A 23,565-nucleotide genomic window follows, 5' to 3' on the forward strand; every position below is an offset into this window, starting at 1 on the left:
GAATAAATAGAACAACAACTAAATGTAAAATAAATTCTGTACTTTATATGATGAAGAGAAAAATCAAGACATTTCATCCAATAAATTAATGTGAATATATTGAGAACGGACAATTGCGTGTGAGGTTATACAGATTAAACAACAGAAATTGTTGCCCTAAATCAGGTCCAAAAAAACCCCAAAACAATCCCAATCGTACATCAATAAGCCTTTTTTCTAAGCCTTAGTTTTACATTTACATGCGCCAATATGTACTGTAAACTGACAGTGTAATGTTATATATGCCATTCTATATTCATTACTGTTAAGCGAGAAACTGGATAAAACCACAGATGTACCTTTAACGGTATCAATAAAGACAGCGCAAACAAAAAGATGTTCCTTTGCATAGTAGCGTAGCAGTCTTAGATTAGCATTATTTGGCAGCAAGACATCGCCATTCGTCCTAATCAGGGCCTGTATTTTGCACCTCACTTATAGGCCAATCCCAGGATTCATTATTTAGACACCCATGTAGTTGCACAAACGGCCCAGAGTGCGGGTGGACGGGCCGTTCGGACCGATGAAAACAGCAGCTGCGTATTCTGGTTGCGCAAAGAGACACAGAGTAGCCCTTCAAGCGGTATGATGAGATTCGTGCATGTGCGAGTCAGTCCCAGTGCAGACTGAAGCCCTTCGAAAGCATGACGGCCTCCAGGTCACTGTCCTCCTCTTTTTCTCTGACCCGCTGCTCCTCCAGCAAGGCCACGAGCGCATCTCTCTGCTCCACCACATCCAGCATCTCGCTCAATATACGCCTCTCCTCCGCCAGCTCATCCTCCCCCTTCAGATCGTCTGAGAGAGAGAGAGAGAGAGACAGAGAGAGAGGTGCTGTGAAGCTGTTATTAATTGAAGAACCATTACGAGAGAAAACCACAAAGGATTAAGGGGAAGTCGAACTATTAATATCCTCGATGTGCACTAACCCTCCACCGCCATGCGCTCTCTCAGCTCTTGCTGTAGTCGACTCTGCCTGTCCTCCAGCTCCAGTTCACGTGCGCTGAAGACAAATCGCACAGATGAGCACACAGCAAACAACGGGAAGAAGAACACTTACGTAACACCTGATGCAATCACACAATGACTATTAAACCGTTGATACTCACAATATCATGAGCTCGGATTCATAGCGCACGAGAGCATTCTTCTCCTGCACCAGCTTAAACCACTGATGCATTAAACTAGGGTCATCTTTCTTTCCCATTCCTGTGAGAGACAGAAGAGGAGGATGGGACACTGTGTGGACTGTAAGCAGGGTCCAAGTGAACACTTGCAGTGCTAAAATTCAAATAAAAACTGGCTTTGGCTTTTGCCCCTCAATATAACATGGTTAAACTATAAGAATGATAGCTTGAAATGTGAAATTAAAATATAATATAAAATATAAGCATGTGAAATATATATATATATATATATATATATATATATATACACACACACACACACACTTCAAAAAAAGTGATCTTTGGACCCTGCTTATGAACTGCACTACTGTTCAAAGGTTTGGGGTCATTAAGACCTTTTAATGTTTTTGAACCTCTTAAATCTGTGCGTGCATTTATATAATGAATAAATACATAAAAATGTGAAACATGCTTAAAGTTAAAAAAGTTTTCTATTTTAATACATTTTAAAATGTAATGTATTCCCATTTTTAGTGTCATGCTTCTTCAGAAATCATTCTAATTTGCTGATTTGGTGCTCAAGAAACATTTATTATGTTGAAAACGGCTGTGCTACTTCATATTTTTATGGAAACTGTGGAAGATTTTTCATTTTTGACCTTTTGCGTCTGTACTGTTGCTTAAGATCAGTCCAATGCATGCCTTGCTGAAAAAAATCTTACTGACACCAAACTTTTGAAAAGTAGTGTATATAAATTGATCAAAACGTGCAAGCAGACAAAAACAAACAGCACACGCACACACGGTGTCAGTTCCCAAATAAGACAGGATATGACATTTTAGATGTACTGACAGCCAATAACCTGCCATGCCCATGCAGCTTCATTGTGAAAGGTTACAGAACAAAATTAGAGATTACAAGAGAGACTAACGTACTTAGCTGGTGAAGTGGAGGCTCTTGCACTACATAAAGAAAAAAGACTGTACAGACATAAACTGAATGATCGTGCTCTGTCCCTTTAGCTTTGGCTGCGTACAGCAGGGCAGGGGAAGGAAGAGAAGAGAGGAGAGAAAAGTAAAAGGCTTTAGAATGTAGTGCTATTACACAACCCGCACTAGAGGTGTGAGACTGGGGAGGTGTTACCTTCTGAGGAACAGCAAGGACAGAGATAGACAGGTCTTCTACGAGGGGAACCTAGAAAGGGCTCGACTAAGACCGCAGAGACAGGCAGGAAAAAAAAAGAGGCAGAGGAGAGGAAGGATTCAGGAATGCAACCAAGCAAGGATGGGAATAATGGAGGAACGTGAGGTGTGAAGCTGAAATGGGTCTCAGAAAGTAGGCCACCGGTTAGCCCAAAGTAAAAGCGGAAATAGCTGATTAAAAAAACCCCACCATCTTTCCCGACAAAAAATTGATTTGTATTTCCACCAGCTGTTGAAACTTCATCTCATACAGTCATAGCCAGCAGATGAAGCAAACTAACTAATGCGAGCACTAGGGTCCAGATTTAATTCAAACTCAAAACTAACCACAAGCAGACAGGACAGGGTCCACGGCACGATAAAGCCAGAAAGCCTGTTTTCACGCCACTAAAATGCCTGTTTAATCTGCATTAACACACCATGAAGCTGTAAGGCGGTAAACGTGTTTGTTAGTGTCATTAAGTCAAATGTGTCGTACATACCACCCAGATGTACGTCCAAAAGGTTTGATGTACTAGAGTCTTCCCAGAAGTCTATATCATAAGGAAGGACACATCAAGAGGATTCTGACCATTAGAATTCAATGAGAACTGAATACGCTGCACTGCTCCGTCACTGTTTTATCTAAATATGCGAATGCAGTGAATGTAACATTAAAATGAAAGAAATGTGTTGTTGACAAATGCAAGACTTTGAAAACAAATATACTGTATGAGAGGTGACAATATACAACAATGAGGATAATGATATTTCATAGGACATCATATGTATTGCAAGAACGGCTGAAACATTAAGTAAATGAATAAATTAACAAAATAAAAACATTTGTAAAGTTTAAGGTTAAAACGCAAAATACACTTATATGCAAGGTACATTTTATAAAAATAAGCCACCTTCTGTTAAAAAAAATATGTTAAACTGGTTTGCAGCCCTTTGGACTGGTTTTAAAATGGTTTTGGGCTTTTCATAACTGGTCAGGCTGGAAGACCAGCTAGATTAGCTGGGGCCATGATGGTTTTGAACCATCTAAGACCATTTGAAACCAGCTAAAACTACCAAACCAGATTAGGCTAGTTTAATCTTTTTTAGCACGGTTAATTTCTCAATCAACGTTTTAGTATTATTCAGATGATTATACTTATTTGATTATTTAAAGCAAAATTACATATTTAATATTATTTTCTTTATTTTTCTTTAATATTTTTACTGATGAGACTGACTAAGATCAGGATTATTGCATTAAACAACGTACACAAGTAATATTAAAGTTGTAAAGTTATATTGTAATATAATAAAATAATATAATGTTTAAAATATATTGTGTGATTAGAGCTGTCAAAACATTAATCACAATTAATCACATTCAATACAAAAGTTTTGTTTCCATAATATACTGTATGTGCAGTATGTGTACTGTGGTTGTTTATTGTGTGTAGATACACACACATTCTGTATATATTTTGGAAATATGTACAAACCAGGATTCCAAAAAGTTGGGACACTATACAAATCGTGAATAAAAACTGAATGCAATGATGTGTAGGTGCCAACTTCTAATATTTTATTTAGAATAGAACATAACTCACGGAACAAAAGTTTAAACTGAGAAAATGTACCATTTTAAGGGAAAAATATGTTGATTCAGAATTTCATGGTGTCAACAAATCCCAAAAAGTTGGGACAAGGACATTTTCACCGCTGTGTGGCATCTCCCCTTCTTTTTACAACACTCAACAGACGTCTGGGGACAGAGGAGACCAGTTTCTCAAGTTTAGAAATAGGAATGCTCTCCCATTCTTGTCTAATACAGGCCTCTAACTGTTCAATCGTCTTGGGCCTTCTTTGTCGCACCTTCCTCTTTATGATTTGCCAAATGTTCTCTATAGGTGAAAGATCTGGACTGCAGACTGGCCATTTCAGTACCGGATCCTTCTCCTCACGCAGCCATGATGCTGTGATTGATGCAGAATGTGGTCTGGCATTATCTTGTTGAAAAATGCAGGGTCTTCCCTGAAAAAGATGACGTCTGGATGGGAGCATATGTTGTTCTAGAACCTGAATATATTTTTCTGCATTGATGGTGCCTTTCCAGACATGCAAGCTGCCCATGCCACACGCACTCATGCAACCCCATACCATCAGAGATGCAGGCTTCTGAACCGAGTGTTGATAACAACTTGGGTTGTCCTTGTCCTCTTTGGTCCGGATGACATGGCGTCCCAGATTTCCAAAAAGAACTTCGAATCGTGACTCGTCTGACCACAGAACAGTCTTCCATTTCGCCACACTCCATTTTAAATGATCCCTGGCCCAGTGTAAACGCCTGAGCTTGTGGATCTTGCTTAGAAATGGCTTCTTCTTTGCACTGTAGAGTTTCAGCTGGCAACGCGGATGGCACGGTGGATTGTGTTCACTGACAATGGTTTCTGGAAGTATTCCTGAGCCCATTCTGTGATTTCCTTTACAGTAGTATTCCTGTTTGTGGTGCAGTGTCGTTTAAGGGCCCGGAGATCACGGGCATCCAGTATGGTTTTACGGCCTCGACCCTTTCTCACAGAGATTGTTCCAGATTCTCTGAATCTTTGGATGATGTTATGCACAGTTGATGATGATAGATGCAAAGTCTTTGCAATTTTTCGCTGGGTAACACCTTTCTGATATTGCTCCACTATCTTTCTCTGCGCAACATTGTGGGAATTGGTGATCCTCTACCCATCTTGGCTTCTGAGAGACACTGCTCTTTTTATACCCAATCATGTTGCCAATTGACCTAATTAGTGTTAATTGGTCTTCCAGCTCCTCGTTATGCTTAAATTTACTTTTTCCAGCCTCTTATTGCTACTTGTCCCAACTTTTTTGGGATTTGTTGACACCATGAAATTCTGAATCAATATATTTTTCCCTTAAAATGGTACATTTTCTCAGTTTAAACTTTTGTTTCGTGATTTATGTTCTATTCTGAATAAAATATTAGAAGTTGGCACCTACACATCATTGCATTCAGTTTTTATTCACGATTTGTATAGTGTCCCAACTTTTTTGGAATCCGGTTTGTATATACACGTTTTTGTATTTACACAATGCAGTTCTGAATCTTACAAATCAATTAGCAATTTAAAAGTTTCTATAAAACTCTGATTCATGAGGCTCATCCACCACAAGATGGTGAGAAGAGATCGACAGATACCTGCTTCGCCTCTGAGTGCTTTCTCCACAGCTACACCCTTCTCCTCCAGCTGCCTCTGCTTGACCTCCACCTGCTCCAACTGACGCTGGATTATCTGAGATGACAGGCACACATATAAATACAAATTCTTTAAGAGACACATAAACAAGCATGCTTGAAAACACGTCACGCACACACACCTGTGCCCTGTGCAGCCTCCGGAGCTCCTCCTGCTTGGCCTGTCTCCGTGCTGCTCTCTGCACCCTGCGTGTTAGCTTGGCGTTGAGTTCCTCCTCCGTTTCCGCTCTCTGAAACAGCGTGGTACAGAAACTTATGCTGGAAGGGTCCGGGAACACCACCCAAACACCTACCACCTCTGATGGACATGACGACTCTGGGGTGGCTGCCTTGGTCGGCATCTCTGGCAAAACGCTATGTTTCTATCGAGAAACAAGATGTTGAGTGTTGCTGCTTTAGCCAATGGGTTTAAAGATCAAAGGGGCTCAACACATGTGAAATAAAAAGATGCTACCTTAACCGCATACGCTCTCTTGAATGCCAATGCATGAGGCACATAAAGCGACTCGGGAGAGAAAAGGCAGAAACTGAATTAATTTATATTCTGTATACTCTGTATTTTGATGTAACCACAGCACAAACACACGTCTATGTGCTATTAACTACACCCTACGTTCAGCTTCCACAATCTAAAATCTGAAAAACAATTTATTGCCATTTTGATACCTCATCCCCTTCATGGACCTCCTCATATATTGTTTCTTTCAGAAGGTCTGACTTGATATCTGACAGTTCTTCCCACAGCTAAAAGAACAGCCGGGAAAAAGGCATTAAATACCTCCAACGTTTAATAATAAAACTCACAAAGCATTAAATAACTCCAATAACTCCACACTCAGATATAAATGAGTCATGTATAAGCGCCAAGCAATGAGCCTTATTGCTGTATACAGAAAGACTGACAATATTTGAAGACTGAAGAGGATCGTGCGGAAACGTAAAGGGCAAAAATCTATACAAAAGAAGATGAGTGGAAAAGTTAAAACTGGCAAAGTTTCATTGGAACAAAGCTACAAAATGAATCACTCTGAAGTCCTTGGACATCTGATACAAAGCATATCATGTGAAAAGGCTTGTTACATAAAGGTCTAGTTCACCTAAAAATTAAAATTGAGTCATTAATTACACATCCTTGTGTCATTCCAAACCCGTAAGACCTTCGATCATCTCTGTAACACAAATTAAGACCTTTTTGTTGAAATCTGAGAGTTTACTGACCCTGCATAGATAGCAATGCAGCTGCAACATTCAAGGCTTAGAAAGGTAGTAGACATCATTAAAGAAGTCTCATGATGCACTTGAACCCAGTTCTCGGATTTCATCAAAAATATCTTAATTAATGTTCTGAAGATGGTCTTAAAAGTTAGGATAACTTAGATAAGTGTGAGTATTTAAGGAATTTATTTTATTTTGGGGTTAACTACACAGACAAATATTCATAGATGCCTCATTAGTGACTGTTTCTATGGGCCGCAATATGTACGCTGTCCACTATATTGTAGCAGTCTTGATTTGACATCATTCACTATAGTAATCAATGACTATTCGAAAGATGCTACAGTCCTGCACAGAATGGCTCAACGGTGCTGTGTGAACCTACAGCATTGTGAATGACGTCAAGTTCACCATTCCAACATGGCAACCACATTTACATGCCTGGAGTCTATGGCTAACTATCCCTTTAAAGGCATAACAGCAAAAAGTCCCCATTTAATTCTAAAGCCAGCGGAATTAAGTCTATTGTCAACAATGTGGCAAACACAGCTCACACTGAAGTCATTTTCAAACCATGCTGCTAAATTTACAGTTGCATGGATTCCTATTGGAGTGGTTGCCCTGGAAAATATGCAGAGTAACATTAACATCTGCATTCTAGAGGTGTGAGACTGGGGAGGTCTCACACCTCTAGGATCAGAGAGAGGGGAGAGGACTTTGACATTACCTGAGCTCTGAGAGGACATCTATCTAGAAGAGCATGGCAGGACAAGTCTGTGTCTTCAGAGAAACTGGGATTTTTCCGGAAGCACAGGTCTACAGTGTGAAAACACCATTAAAGTTATGTTCATGAGGAACAGGTTATTTATAGATCCATCCATCCATCTCACCTGATGTTCTGTTGATTCCTGACACTTTCCGCTTGCTCTCTGTGTTAGTTGCAGCAGGTAGAGTTTCCGCCACCATCACAGACTCTTTCCTCTTTTTGTCCTTCTTATACACCGAAAAAACAGTCTTCCAGAGGGATTTGTGCTTTCCTGGCTCCCGCTGGGCCTCAGCTCCTGCGTTCATGCTCTTCCTGCTTTTACGGGGTGAGAACAGGGAGTTGCGCTTTTTCTCCTTCTCCTCCATGCCGTTGTCTGCCCCCCACAGTTTCATTTCTGACCTTCGAAGCCGGACTTCAGGTCCTCCTGCCAGCAGCGGAGCAACCAACCGGTCAGGAAGCGTCCGCCTGTATTCCAGCCTACGGTTGTCCGTCTGGCCTTCGGGCTCTGTGACACCAGATCTTTCCGGCAGTCTGGATGCCCCTTCGGCCTCGTTTCCGCACAGGATCTCAATTTCATCCGGAGGAAGACTATGAGCTTGATTGAGCTCAGGTTTAAAACAGTCTCGCTGTGGAACAGGAGTAGGGCAGGTCGATGAGAAGACCATAACCTCTCGGTCCAGTATGGGTTCAGAATGGTGAAGGGCACGACATTGCTTGCCGACAAGAGGGGATTAGACGGGCTGTACGGAGGAGTAGGAAGACCTGCGCGCTGAGTTTAAAACGCGTTTTCATTTCCAAATGAGGTGGAGTTGAGGTCCAAATCCAACTTGTCACCCATCACGCAACCTTCTACTGTGATGCTCAGTCTGTGGATTACAGAACAGCGGCCTATTGTGTCTTCTAAAGCGACACCTGTATCGCCATCCATAGTGTGAGATGGTTCAGGCGGGACGTGCTTTGAGATGGAGTTTGTGTGCTGGAGTCACAGTTTCTTGCCGTTTGGTTGGTAAAACTAGTATTGCAGGACGGTATGTAGGCGACTGAGGTGTAGAAGCTCTCTTTAACATTAGATGTTTGGGTTGCTGTATGCTTGGGGTCACATTCTCTAGACAGAGGTTCCAGGCCTAAACTCTTCCTGATCTCAGCACTCTTCAGCCAGAACTCCTCTACAACCTCTGACCTCTTGATTGGTGGACTCTCTAGATTTGACGACAGCTCAGGTGTGGATTTGATTCTGGCGGTTTCAAGGATGGTCGGGGCTCTGTAGATGACTGTTGCAATGAAACGGACTCTTCTTCTGCCTGTTGGTCACATGGTTTGGAGTCTCTCACTGAGCTGGTGTCTATATCTGTGTTGTCACTGTATTCTTCATAAGACTCTAGTTTTTAAAAGCATAAAAGGATAAGGAAAGAAAATTATTGGAATAAGAAAGAATTCTAGAGACGTTATAGAATCGACTTAATAAAATAGTTTTGTGGGAAAGCGGTGCAGCTGCTCAGTTGCTCTTAAACAAGCAATGACATGAAGCATCCTGAAAAAGATAAAACTGTAAAGATTCAATTTTGGTAACTGTATCAACTATAGAACAATTTTTTTTTGTTTTGGAGGATTTTCACTTTTTAAAAAACTATATTCAGGAACTAGGAATTCTCAACAATTCACAGCACAATTAATGTAAAGTAAAACAAGCTAAATATTATTATATATATACACCTATAAAGTGGGCTAGCTTTTTTATACTTCATGAACAGCAAATGTGATTAAAAATATGTGCTAACCAGGCATAGTCACAGTTTGCCTTTTTTATTATTTCTGATGTGACAAACCTTAGTGAACTCTTAGTGAATCTTACACTATGTAGTGTTGTGATTAGTAACAAGTGTTTACATTGTGCATCATTATTGCTTTCATTGTGAGCAAATAAACTGCTGTGTGAAAACTTATCATGTCATACCTGGTTAGGACATTGTTTAAGTTAGTGACTTAAAATCTGCAAAATATACAAAACAGGCAAACTAAAACAACTGCAAAGTATTTCCATAGCATAACCCAAAATTATAAAAAGCCAATTGCAAAATATACATACATTTAAAACACACTATTTATCATGCACAGCCTCAAGAACGAAATAATCTGCAAAAACATCTTTTAATTTAAAATAATGCAAATGAGGTTAATTAAGGCCATCAACAGTCAGGGGTGGTGCTACCTTTAACAAACCCAGCCTCCTCTTCCTCAAGCCACACCCCTGAGAGCCGTTCCCTCTCCCAAGGGCAGTACTCACCCTCTACACATACACATCAACACACCCCAAAACAGACACACATTCAATGGAGAATGCACAACAACAAACATACAAACAAGCATGGCAACATCCACCTCAGTATACAATTACACACACAAACATATTGTGGAAATATGAAACAAAAAACAGATATTGAGAGACATTAAATCAAACAATACCTTATCATAAGATGATTTTTTTTAAATAAACAAACTACAAAGTCAGACAAGATAAACTTTATCCATGTTATAAGAGCCCTTTCTAAAGAAAATGAGCAAAAACACCCACCATCACTAGACTCTCCCTTGTCTTGTTCTTCTTCTGAAACTTCTCCTTCTTCCTCCTCCTCCTCCTCATCATCCTCCCCCTCCTCTCCTTGTTTTTCGTGGTTCTCATCTCCCTCTTCCTCCTTTAGCTCCTCCCCCAGATCTAACTCACTCTCTCCATTGGTCCTGATGTTCGGCCCCTCCTCCTTCTTCCAGGCAAGCTCCTCCTCCTCTAGGTCTGACTCAGAGCTACTTAAAGCCAAAAAAGAGACAGATTTATCCAAGGAAAACATGCCAGTAAACATTAGTAACATAAGAGGAGCATGTTTTATACCTGGACTGCTCCTCTGTGTTTTCTCCTGTAGGCTAGCACTGAGGTTGTGCTGTGCAAGCGTCTCCTCTGGAACCTCTTGCAGTGGGCTGTCCTGTTGTTTTGGGCAGGGTTTGTAGTTCTCCAGCTCAATGCGTTCTGGTGTACCACACAGTCTCTTGGCCAGGCTGGATACAATGTCTGGGTGGGTGCTGGAGGACCAAGAGTCTGGTGGGGTCGCTGTGCCCACACTGATCCTAAAGAGGACAAAGACGTAGAAGCCGAGGATGGAGCAGGGGAGCCTTGAGAGACAGAAACACAGACAAGTCATGTAAACAAGGCCATAAATAAATGCATAAACAAATAAGCTTGCACTTTATTTTAAAGGTATCATTTTTAAAGTATAATTATACATTTGAGTACTGAGTAATATTACTTAACTACTTGTGCTTACTATATGATTAAGGATAGGATTTGACTTAGTTTGCTTGTTACTTGCATGTAACTATGGATAATTAATTGTCATTATTAGTATATGTACATTAGTACATGTAGCATGTGCAATAAAAACACCTTAATATAACATGTTACCACAAGTAAAATAAATAAAAGTAAATAAAAACTTTTGAACTGATTTACATGTATATATTTATATTCCTATTATTTATATAAATATACGTAATATATAAACAGATTTTTTAAAATATATACATGCATGTTTGTGTATTTATATACGCATAATAAATATACTCAGTACTCACACACGTATTATGTAAACAAAAATATATTTTGGATGTGATTAATTATGATTAATTGTTTGACATCACTAAATAAATAAATATATAAAAAAATCACATGTGAAGGTTATACTATTTAAAAAAATCCTGTTTTACATAAATGTATTCACAAATTTGTCATTATAATGATAAAATATAAACATCTCTATTTTATATATATCTAAAATCGGGCACATATGATCTGATGAGGTTACCTGAGTAGGTCGAGGGGCCACAGGAAGGGCCGGTCTCTTTCTCTGAGCCACGCTGGTCATTCTGTAGCTGAAGTGGTGCTTACAGTAAAACTTCCTGTACAAACCAAAAAGAAAGAAGACATAAGAGAGCAGGAAAATAAAAAAAGTAGCTGATGCAAGGACTAAATGTCTTATTTATACTGTTGCATTAAGTCGATCCGAATGCCGCCTCTTTTTTTAAACTTGAAGTGTATGAATCATGTGATCTATACGACCCTATCAGTTACAACCTTTTGGTGTTTTGATTCCTATTTTTTTTTTAAAATGTTTTAAAAGGGATTTTTCTGAGGGCCTTCAGTTTGTGTGTGTGTGTTTGCTCCCACTGTCATTATTGCACAACAATAAAAGCCCTGTCCCAACACACACACATTTCAGACCTTATGACTGTGCGATGGTAACAAAAGAGATGTTTGTGCGGTCGAAAACAGCCGCCTACAGCAACACAAAACAACAGGCCATTTCACACGCTGTGTCGCTCATCTTGTGACTACATCTATTAAAAGCTAAACACCTATTGTTTTGGATTTAAGCATAAAATCTTAAAAACACAAAGCACTGATAATGATCATTTTATTAGTGAAAGTATGAAGTGGTTCATCACACACGCACACACCATGTAGCTGGTCGTAAGCGTAGTTAGAGAGGCGTAATGTGGTGCTGCAGTGATCGCACTGGAAGCAGCTCCTGTGGAAGAACTTTCCCTCTGCGCTCAGCCTTTCCATGACATAAACGCGACGGCTGCAGAAATAACACACATCGCTGCCTCCCATGTTCACAGGAAACTCCTTCTGAGAGCCCTACAGGTGAGAGGTCAAAGGTCAAGAATCAATATAAAGATGCTTAACATGGGCAACTACAACTGCCACGACTAAATCATTTTTGTATTATTATAATTATTATTATTATTATTACTTTAGTACTGCCAAATGATTAGTAATTAATCACATCCAAAATAAAAGTTTTTGTTTACATAATATACGTGTGTATATTTATTATAATATATAAATACACACAAATACAATAAGTATTTAAAAATATATAGTATTGTCTTTAAATGCTTATATTTATATTCATATAATTATATAGAAATATATTAAATATATAAACAGCATATTTTTCTGAAATATATACGTGTGTGTATTTATGTATACATACTAAATATACATTATAATACATAGATTAGATTAAATAATTAGATGTTATTATTATTTAATATATATATAAAATTATTATAATGAAAAGCTTCAAACCAAGACTCAGATTTCATAGAATCAAGTTTGATCTTTGCAATGAATTTTTTTTGATTGCAACACTTTCATGAAAAGACACTTTGGGTGTGATGAGTTTAACCAAGCTGTAAAGCCTTATTAGAGAAAATGGATTAGAGCAGGACTTCACACACTCGCAGTAATTAGTGAATATAGCACTAAACAAAATTCAATGCTGGGTAACGGACCTCATACACACAGTAATACAGGCACTGAAAGGACGCAAGAAGATTCACAGTATTAGGGAATATTTGTAGCCAGCATTACGTGTGAACTCTTACCAACTCCCTCCTTTGAAGGAGCTTGGGAGCTTGATCCTGCTGACTCTGAATCTGATTGGCTATCTGCTGAGCCAATGAGCTCACTCCGCCAGTATACATCTGAATGTAGCTCTAGAAATCAAAAGATGAGCATGGAAAACAAGCAAAAATACTAAATAAAATGATGCATGCATATTCTTTATCTATGCCTTATCTATATGTCTGTCTGGTTCCTAACGTTTTTCCATTTTAAAATTCCACACTCTTCCAGACTCATACTCATAGACTCTTACATAATGGGTTATGAATACAAAAACATAGCCTTATATAAAACACCCATTGAAAGTTTTATCTGCAAATTAGTTATTTATGTCATATTGACCCATAAATGGTTCATTTTCATTTTGTTTTCAGCTTTATATTTGGTATGTAGTACAGTCATCTGTAAATATTCAAAGTGATTACATACAGAGTCCCTAAAATATATATAAAAATACAATCAGACTTTTACATGCGCACAAGAAACCTTTGTGTGCCTTTTGACATGCCACTGGGAATTTTTTGCATGCTTAAGTTTCTTAATGCACAATTTCTAGTTTAATATAAAAGCAAGAGCATAGATGGACATTTTATCCATCCATCCATCCACCCATAAATCAGCATTAACCTGTCAGTCAAAGGCAAAGTCAGTAAGTAGCATACAGGATAAGATAGAGATAATAAATCACTCTGTTTGAGATTCTTCAGTTAAGATCCTTAAATCACATGCCCCATGGCCTCCAGTCACTGATAGGCTGTTGAGCCCTAGGCCAGTTCACACACAGAGCTCCTTCATAACCTCTTCATATAAGGGCAACAGTCCCAGAAAGAAGTTTAAATCTGAACCAGATTAGCCATCTGTGTAGAAAAATTGACACTGCTAGCCTTTTATCTTATAGCACAGATGCATTTTTACCTTCTCGCTTCCAGTCGGCAGAGATTAAACTCTGACCTATTCCTTGTAACGTAAACACATCAGTGTTTGCTTTTTCTTAAAGGGTAGTTCACCAAAAATGAACATCCCCATATGGTCGTAAAGTGCTTTGTCTGTACAGCAATACACAAAAAAGCAGTATAAAAATGCCTCGTTCATTTATTCACCTTCAGAACACAACTGAAGATATTTCTGAAGAAACTGAAAACAATGGAACTGACACATTCATGTGATATTGTCATGAACAACATTATAATTTGTTATTTATGTGTTCTTTGTGCACAGGAAGTATTCTCGTAGCTTCATGACATTAAAGTTCAACCACTGTTGTCACATTTTAACAATGTCCTACGAACTAACACCTTGAACGTGGTAGTTCTGTTGCAGGGCCAAATTTCATCCATAATATCTTAACTTGAACAAAGGTCTTAGCTTTTGGAACAACATAAGGGTAAGTAAAATTTATGATTTTAATTTAATTTCAAGTAGGGTTGGTGGAAATCAAAATGTTATTCACTGTAGAGCAAAAATCCCTGGTTTTCTGATACAGCAGTTATGACTTTCAATAATCTGAATGGCTTTTAATCTAATAAAACACTTTATAAACTCTGCCTGGAGGCTTTGCCAATTCTACTTGCTCCTGTTGAAGTGTGTATGCTAAGCTTGTGTAGCAGGCACTGGATGAATCAGCAGCTTTCCAATTCACTCTATATTAGTACAAAATATTACAAATCTCACGGCAGTGTAACATTTTATCACAACCGAAAACAAATATAAGTGACTATAAGACTAGAGCAATATTTATTTCGATGAGACAATGCATTAAATTGCTTTTCCTGCATAGTTTTTTGAGTAAAGAAAGCAAATTTGAAAAGAGGAAAACTTGTGTTGCAGGGCATGCAAACACCCCTTTCTGCACATACTGTATGAATCACACAAATACTCACACACCTGTCGGCGAGTTGCACTGGCTGAGGCCGATGGCGAGTTTTCTCGAATTTAGCCAGCAGTAGTGTTGCCATGGACCGAACCTTGCTGTGACCCTCACTGACCTTTGGTCCTGACCCAGGAGGTACTACTGAAGTCTTATTTTCTTTGGTATCATGAGGAACATCATCCTACATCAGGAAAATAACACTGATTAAAAAACTACAGTATATATACTACAGTATAGTATATATATATATATATATATATATATATATATATATATATATATATATATATATATATATATATATATATATATATATATATATATATATATATATATATATATATATATATATATATATATATATATATACTACTAAGTAAGTATTTGTTTACATAATATGTTTGTATGTGTGTACTGTGTACATTTATTATGTATATATATATATATAGACACACATACAGCATGTATTTGGAAAATGTGTGTGTATTTATAATACATAATAAATATACAGTACACATATATATTATATAAACAAATACATTTATTTTGTACGTGATCAACTGTGAATAATCACAGCACTAGCATATATATTTACATTTTCATATTCTTATATTTTATATTATACATGAATACATTTAATATATAAGCCACATAATATATTAATATAAATTAAAATGTATACAATATACACACTACACACACACACACACACACACACATATATTACACAACCAAAAACGTTTAGTTTTGACGTGATTAATCACAAATAATTGTTTGACAGCACTCATTTATAAATATATATAAATGACATATCACCTCTTCTGACTGGCCAGTCTGACTTGTTCTCCTCCTCTTTCCATTTCCAACACTATCTGCTTCCTTCTCTTTCTTATCCTGATAGAGATTAAAAATAGCACATCTTATGTGGGTAACAGCGGCTAAAAAATGAAGCTGTGTAACAGTGAGAGAGAGTGTGTGTCTGTGTGTGTGTGTGTGTGAACCTTAGGATTGCGCTTATGGGACAGACTCTGTCCCAGTTTGCTGAGCAGTGAGATTGGTGACCTGGGGCTGGAGAACTGAACTGTTTTCTCTCCAGAGCTCAGGTTTCCTGTCCGGAGATAAAAAGTTTGTATATGAATAAAGATCAAAGAAGGTAAAATATATCACTTAAATAAAAGTAAAAATGACAGATAATGTCTTATCCTGACCACTAGCCGGCGCTGTGTCTTTGAGGAGCTCGTGAAGCTGACTGAGGTACATGACCATGCAGAGAGTCGCGCTCTCTTCCAGTGCACTCATTTCCTTGCCGGTCATTATAGGACAAATACCAAATTCCAGCTCCGCCATGTCCAGACCCAGCTGACCATTCAACTCCGCCTCACTCTCCTCCAGAGACGCAAAATCACTACAAGAAACAAAGACACTAGTGTCAGAGTCACACGTTCAGAAAACCTCCAATCAGCCCACGCTTTTAGTTACCAACTTTCTTTTGAAAGAACAAAAGCACTTAAAAACCCTGAAAACCTTGTTAAACTTGGAAAAGTTATTTCCTGGTTTAAGCTTAAGTCCATTAATATAATAGTACCTACAGAGGACTGGAACTGTCATATTAATATGTAAATATTTAATTAATGCTGTTAATAAATATATGTAATTTAATACAATTGAGTAAAATTACAATATAAAATAATATAAACAGATATGTCAATGTTAATAATCAATCATCAAAGTTCAGTGGAAAAAAGTAATTTACATTTAATTTATTTATAATGACATTTCACAATGTAGATTTTATTTACTGAAATGTATTTAATAAATAAATAGTGTCAGTAAATAACTATACGTGCCATATATAAACAAATAAATCATGAAATATGTAATTTCTATCTTTCTATTATACACATACACACATACACACACACACACACATTATAATATATTGATGTTTTTTAAAAATATTTATTAATATGACTCCAGTTTTATTTTCTTTTTAATTTTAACTTCTTTTCACATTTCATAATTTTTAAGAATATATATACATTCATCATTTTTATGTATATATGTAATATATTTATAGACTATCAAGAAATAACTAATTAAACCAGTGATAGAATAAATCAATAATAAAAAATTATAAATAAATAAAGGTTCATGTGAATTAAGACGTCATTAAATATTTAATTTATACATTTAATATGAATTTTTACTTATATTGATTTATTGACAGATTTTCTGATACGCTTGCCTATTGATGCTCTCAGTGAAATATGAATTATTATGGCACTCCGAAATCCGCCATAAATAATCTTTTTTAAAGCAGATACATATTTAAAACAGTCCCATCTGGAAAGTAGGCCAAAAATATTGGTGGTACAGCCATGTCACATCAGTTCAGTCCAATAAAATGCTAGCAATAGCAACTACAGCCAACCTGTGATATAAACTAGGTTACCAGCCCAGATCGCTAACCACTATGCCACAACCCTCATTCATACCCAGAGTAAAGAGCGTGGACTCACATGAGGTCAGGTCTGAATCTGTGTATGAGAGCGCACAAGGCCAGGCCGCTTCTCCAGGACGTTGTGAAGTCTGTCACGCACACGTTCATGTAACCGTGCGTCTGCTCCTGACACCAGCTCAGAAGCTTACTGTATCGAGCCATTGACTCTGCACACACAGACGCCTTGTTAGATGGCGTGATGAATGTATGAGTGGAAAATGGCATATGGTTGAAGTAACACACACCCTGCCGTGTGAGCCTTGGGTGTGGAGAGCTGACTGCATCGAGGCTTAAAACCGACCTCACCTGTGTCTATGAGATGACACACCTGCACACACATTTTCATCATCACGATCACCATCAGTGATTAGGACTCAATTAGAAATGCACGCTTCTAACCTGAGGAGCGCTGATGAGCTGCATGTTGATGTTGGGGTAACGACTAGCAGGATCCACGCTGTACTGGCTGTAGTTTTTACTGACGTTTTCTGGAGTTGTCTGAGGAAGCAACCGATACACGCTCTCTGAGACGGGGAAGAGATGGAAGGGGATATTAGAACAGAATCCTACTTTGTCAAAAGCGATTGTTCATAAATCTTCCTCGACTTCAACCCATTTTAGAGCTGACCTCTCAGCCAGAACCTCTGAAGGGGTGTTGCCCTGACCCCAGCTGCGCACCATCCAGGCTGTGTCCATGGCTGCCAGGAAGCCCCGAGCAATTCCTGTTCCCATTGGCCAGAATGGCTATTAAAAAAAAAAAGTTGTGTAAATACACTAAGATGCTTACAATAAATCTGATCAAACAAAAATATCACAGCTGTTTTCTGAGTGTTCTAAAAACAATTATATTGTTAATTAGTGTCTTTGTGAACCTTCTAATAAAATTATCTAAACCTTGTTAAAACTGAATTTTAATTTAGATTAAATACATAGTATTTTATTAATAACATAATTGTTTTTTAAACATTTGAAATGTAATCATAAAACTAGTTATATATTATTTAGTGTCAAAATATATGTGTATTCTTTAAAACAAAGAATACCAAGCACTTGATAATTGCTGTATGATATAAGGCAATGTGAAATTAGACATCAAAACATTATAATGTACATTGCTATGTATAAACAAATATGGATATTAATTGTGACACTTCATAAAACAAAATAATATTGATATTCTTAAGACAAAAATAAATGACTATTTTCAAATATAAATTATATTAATGATATAAATGTATTCATGATACATTTATTAATTTATTTTAAATAAACATAAAAATATTGCACATATTTCTTCAATATTCTGTATAAATGCATGTGTATGCATTTATATTTACATATACTGTATATATATACACAAACACATACAGTATATATATATATATATATATATATATATATATATATATATATATATATATATATATATATATATATACATATTTCCATTCAGGTTCATTTATCTTTTTAATGTAATTTGGACTTTTACTAGAAATAAGGCAAAAAAAAAAAGTTTTTAATTGTTCATGTTCTCTCACCTCTAGTAAACTATCCCCACCAGAGCGACCAGCAGAGGGTGAGTTCTGCGCTGACGCACCATCGCTGCGTTTTCAGAGGCATACATGCATGTAAAGTCAAACATGGCTACATCTGGCTGCCCATAGTGGTTGATGGCAAAGTCCAGTGTAGGAGCTGATGATTGGTAGAGAAATCAGCTGCTTCACGAGCATACGAGAGCAGTGCATTCTGGTCCACATTATCCCTGGACAGCAGCATCTCAGTGTCAGCATAATCCTGCGTGAACAAACACAAGAGAGCAGTCACTCACAAATCAGTGTGTACTATATGCAGATGAATGCACATGACATTAGACTCACGCGCAGAATGACTCCTTTGTCCAGAAGACTTTGCTTTTGGCGGTCATTACAAAGTAGTGAGTGTCATCTTTGTAATATACTATATTCTCCAGATCAATTCCTGCACAGAAAAGTTGTTCATATTTAAAAAGATAAAGAACGCTTTTTGCATTTGAGTGCAATATGTGAATTTTTGGCATTTCGTGTAGTAAGATAGTGTATAATGAAATGACTCAGCACCGGTAGCCTGCCGGAGATCCTGGAAAACCTCTGGTTGAAGATGAAGGCGACACTGCTGATTTCCTCCACTTTGGCTTCGGCAGTGGTGTTGCGATTGATGAAATTCGCCGTGATAGCAATGGCCAGTTTCCCCCGAAACTCCTTCCTGCGAAACCCTAACAGATACGGACGAATAAATCCATCACACGGAGGCTTTGAAACCCAGAAAATGAATTAGTGACGTCCAAAACAGAATAAAATTAGAAAAGGGGAACCGTCTGTTATAGATGACTGCGAAACTCTGGAAACATGTGACAGGCGTCTTGCGCTTCTAGTCACTTTTCAAGCATTTGATGTTCCTTAGTATTGCAAAACATGGCGTTTTTACTGCAGTATTTCAGTACTTCCCGTAACTACATGTATCTGTACATTATATATTGTCAGCACAATCATGATAAAAATTAACATTGACTATAAATAGCTTTTTACTATAATATTATACTATATATTCCTAATATATTCCTTAATATTTTGTCCAGATGCCTGACAAATCAAACAATCATATATTATCTAATTTTATATATATATATATATATATATATATATATATATATATATATATATATATATATATATATTGAACTTTTCTTTAGTCTTTTGTACAAAATATTTTACACTTATTCACACATCTTAATTCTAAAGAAGTAGTTTTTTTTTTTTTTTCGTGCTCATATATTAATAGACCAAAATGTGAGTGGCGCCATTTCTCAATTAAAATAGATTACAGAACAAATGTGCAAAACACGTTTTGGGTTTTGACGTATGTGTAAGACAAAAAAGGAAGACCACTGTAAATCAGCAGGAAACCTGAGAACTAAATTTAAGAAATGGTGTGAAACAAGGCAGATACTGTTATCAGAGTGAAACATTTGCTTGTTGCATTTCTGATCGGATAATCTGTGATCACGGCAGGCCTAAGACCACACAGATACCTGGTAAAGTGTTTCTTCTACCGTCTGCGCCAATAACCACATCAAACTGCAGCTGATTGACTGGGTGAGAGCTGGGATGGACCTCTGCTCGCCAACCAACACCTGAACAGGACAAGTGAGAAAACTGACAATTCATTTTGCAGCCAAAATTAGCGTGAATTTGTATTCGATTTCATTCTTACATTTATCCTGATCGTCTGGAGGTTCCACTAGGCGTTTGAACTCCACATTCACGTGAACCTCGACACCCAATAACAAGGCCACTTTCAAAAGCATCAGCTGCAGCTGACGAATACCTGCACATGCAGTACACAGCTGTTGATAAAATCAAATTAACTTCAAAAAGGTGTTTAAATGCATTCAATGAAATGAATGTAACTTTTTACAGGGAAAACAGGACAGCTAACGGGAAAAACAATCAGAGCCCATAAATGACAATGTCACTAATGTTTTCAGAAAGCACCGCTAAAAAATTTATATATGAAAAATATTACGAAATATAAATTAAAATCATAAAATATAAACTATATGTTATATAAATCCACTTATATCCACTATATACATATATATATATATATAAATAATGTAAATATGAATGTATATTAAAATAGATGTTAAAAAGATGTTAAAAAGGAACAAAGGAAATTTAAATTTTAATATAATTCAAATATTAAATATGAACAGAATCTAATAAATAATTAAAGAATCTACAACATAAAATAGGATAGGATAGATTAAAAAATTATAAATAATGACAAAAGTAAGCTGGCACTTTTATAAATTCACTGGGAATTGATTGGAATGTGTTGGCCAATAGACCACGTGGCCTTAATGATGTCTTAATGATGTTCTTTTATTTGCTCTGATAAATTCACATGCAATAAAACCGCAAAGTTCATTCAACTCAGTTCTGATCTCAAGTTCACATTCACTCACTAATATGGTCAATGGCTCCAGCACAGAACTTCCTCAGTGAACTTTTTGGCCCCAAACCGCGGAGGTCCTGGATGGTGAAGGGCCAAAGGTGAAGCACATTGTTGCGCGAGAAAGCATCTCGCTTTTCCAGCAGAACCACTCTGGCGCCCAGAAACCGCAGCTCTATAGCCGTCCGCAATCCACACGGGCCTGCACCTATGATCAGACACTGCACACACAACAAAAACCAGCGCGTGAAACAGTAAAGACAACTCTCTCCTGCAATGCACTGCGGGACTCTTTGTACCGTAGTGCTGGTGCAAGCATGGCCTCTCATGTACTCTCTCTGGCTGGCCCTTTTATCCAATTTGGCCCATAGTGCTTTGGCCTTCCAGTCATGCAGTCTGCTCCTCAGGGTGTGGTAGAACTGCGGCTGGCCGCCGGGATGCAGCTTCAGCTCTTTACACAGCTCCTGGAAGGCCCTGAGGGTCTCCCTGCATGTGGCGGCCTGCACGAAGGCATCGAACAGGCCGTGCGCCTGACACGTCTCAGACTGGCCTCCCACATGTCCACACACGACCCGGTGACCCCACACAAGAGTCAGCTCACCTCCAGAAGGCACCAGACGCAGGACATCTGAGGAAAAGGATTATTTCCTGTGATTGCAGGGTGATTTTATCACATGGTGAAGAGATGAACACAGAATAGGTAACAGTGAATAGAGATGGAGATAAAAAGGAAAGCGCATAGATAGATAAGCTGTGAGGCAGATGCGTCGGCAAAAGTTCACATTCTCATTTCTCGCCATCCATCTGCACATCATGTCCCACTCAGACACACATCTCTAATTAGCTCCTCAACTCAATGACACTCTATGTGTCACTGCTTATATAAGACATTTTTTACTTTATATTAGGTGGCCTTAACTGCTATGTATTTAATCATTAGTGCAACGCACTTATTACTTGTTTTTACATAGTACTTATGTTTTTAAATACCTATGTAATAATCTGTAATTAATTTCTGTAATTATAATATATATATATATATATATATATATATATATATATATATATACATATATACACTGTTGACTTACAACTTAACTCACCCTTAAACCTATCCATACGACCAAACTTGTCCCTAACCTTACTCAGTATCCCAACTCAATAGCAGCAGAAGTGTTCTGCAATACAATACAAGCAAAATGTAAGTACATTGTACTTATATTCTGAAGTAAGTACATAGTAGTTAGGGCCACCTTATAATAACGTGACAGACACATTTTAGCAATATTAAAGTAATTGAATTTCCTACAAATTGTTACATAAATGAAATAAATAATTGATATTTAGTATAAAAATGATGTATACATTTATACATGTTTATTATACTATATTAATAAAAACACTAGTTACAATTAGTAATAATTATATAAATAAATTAAGCTTCAGAGTGATTATTAATTGATACTTTCCAAAAATCCAAAGCTCTGGGCAACTGATGATGCAAAATGTTTGATTTGAAATGTTTTAGGAAATTTTGAGTAAATAAACAATTTACGTGTATATCTATTATGTATATCTGTATGCTGTCAAGCATAGATAACTATCTATATGTACACATATCTACATATCTGTATATCGATAGATAGATCTCGATCACCCATGGTTATATTATCTAAAATGTGTATCTGTGTGATATCGAGCATATATACCTATATCTCTCTATATCAATCAATCTAGATAGATCCTGCTCTAATTCCAATGACCATTTTGATTGGCTGAAGAGTAAAAGGGTGTGGCTTACAGTGCTCCATAGAGTCAGCAATAAACACCAGACAGTAAACTACTTCATTACTCACATTACAAAAGATTACAGTAACTGCATTGACTTAATTCATTTAGCACTATTACTCAGCCGTGCTGTTCCGCCTGGATGAAAAGTTTGACCTCTAAGCGCCCAGCCACCCACATAAGTATGACTCATTAAATGAGCTTGCAGATGATGCCTCATTTGATATCTCATGATTATTATATGTGCAATAATAAGCAGCCTATTTAAATTTGATTTGGGGGCTAAATCCTTTTAATGGCTGTTTCTTCCCCTTCTTGCATTGAGATGACAATGTAATCTGTGTACATCTGTGTCTTGTCTTTATAAT

The 23,565-nt window shown here is 37.3% G+C and overlaps 1 pseudogene; it reads right to left on the minus strand.

The window, feature by feature from the left end:
• Positions 1 to 318: 318 nt before the first annotated feature.
• Positions 319 to 21,975, minus strand: LOC122342825 (annotated as a pseudogene).
• Between the last annotated feature and the right edge of the window lie 1,590 nt (positions 21,976 to 23,565).

Source organism: Puntigrus tetrazona, chromosome 4 (genome assembly GCF_018831695.1).
Source record: "Puntigrus tetrazona isolate hp1 chromosome 4, ASM1883169v1, whole genome shotgun sequence".
NCBI lineage: Eukaryota > Metazoa > Chordata > Actinopteri > Cypriniformes > Cyprinidae > Puntigrus > Puntigrus tetrazona.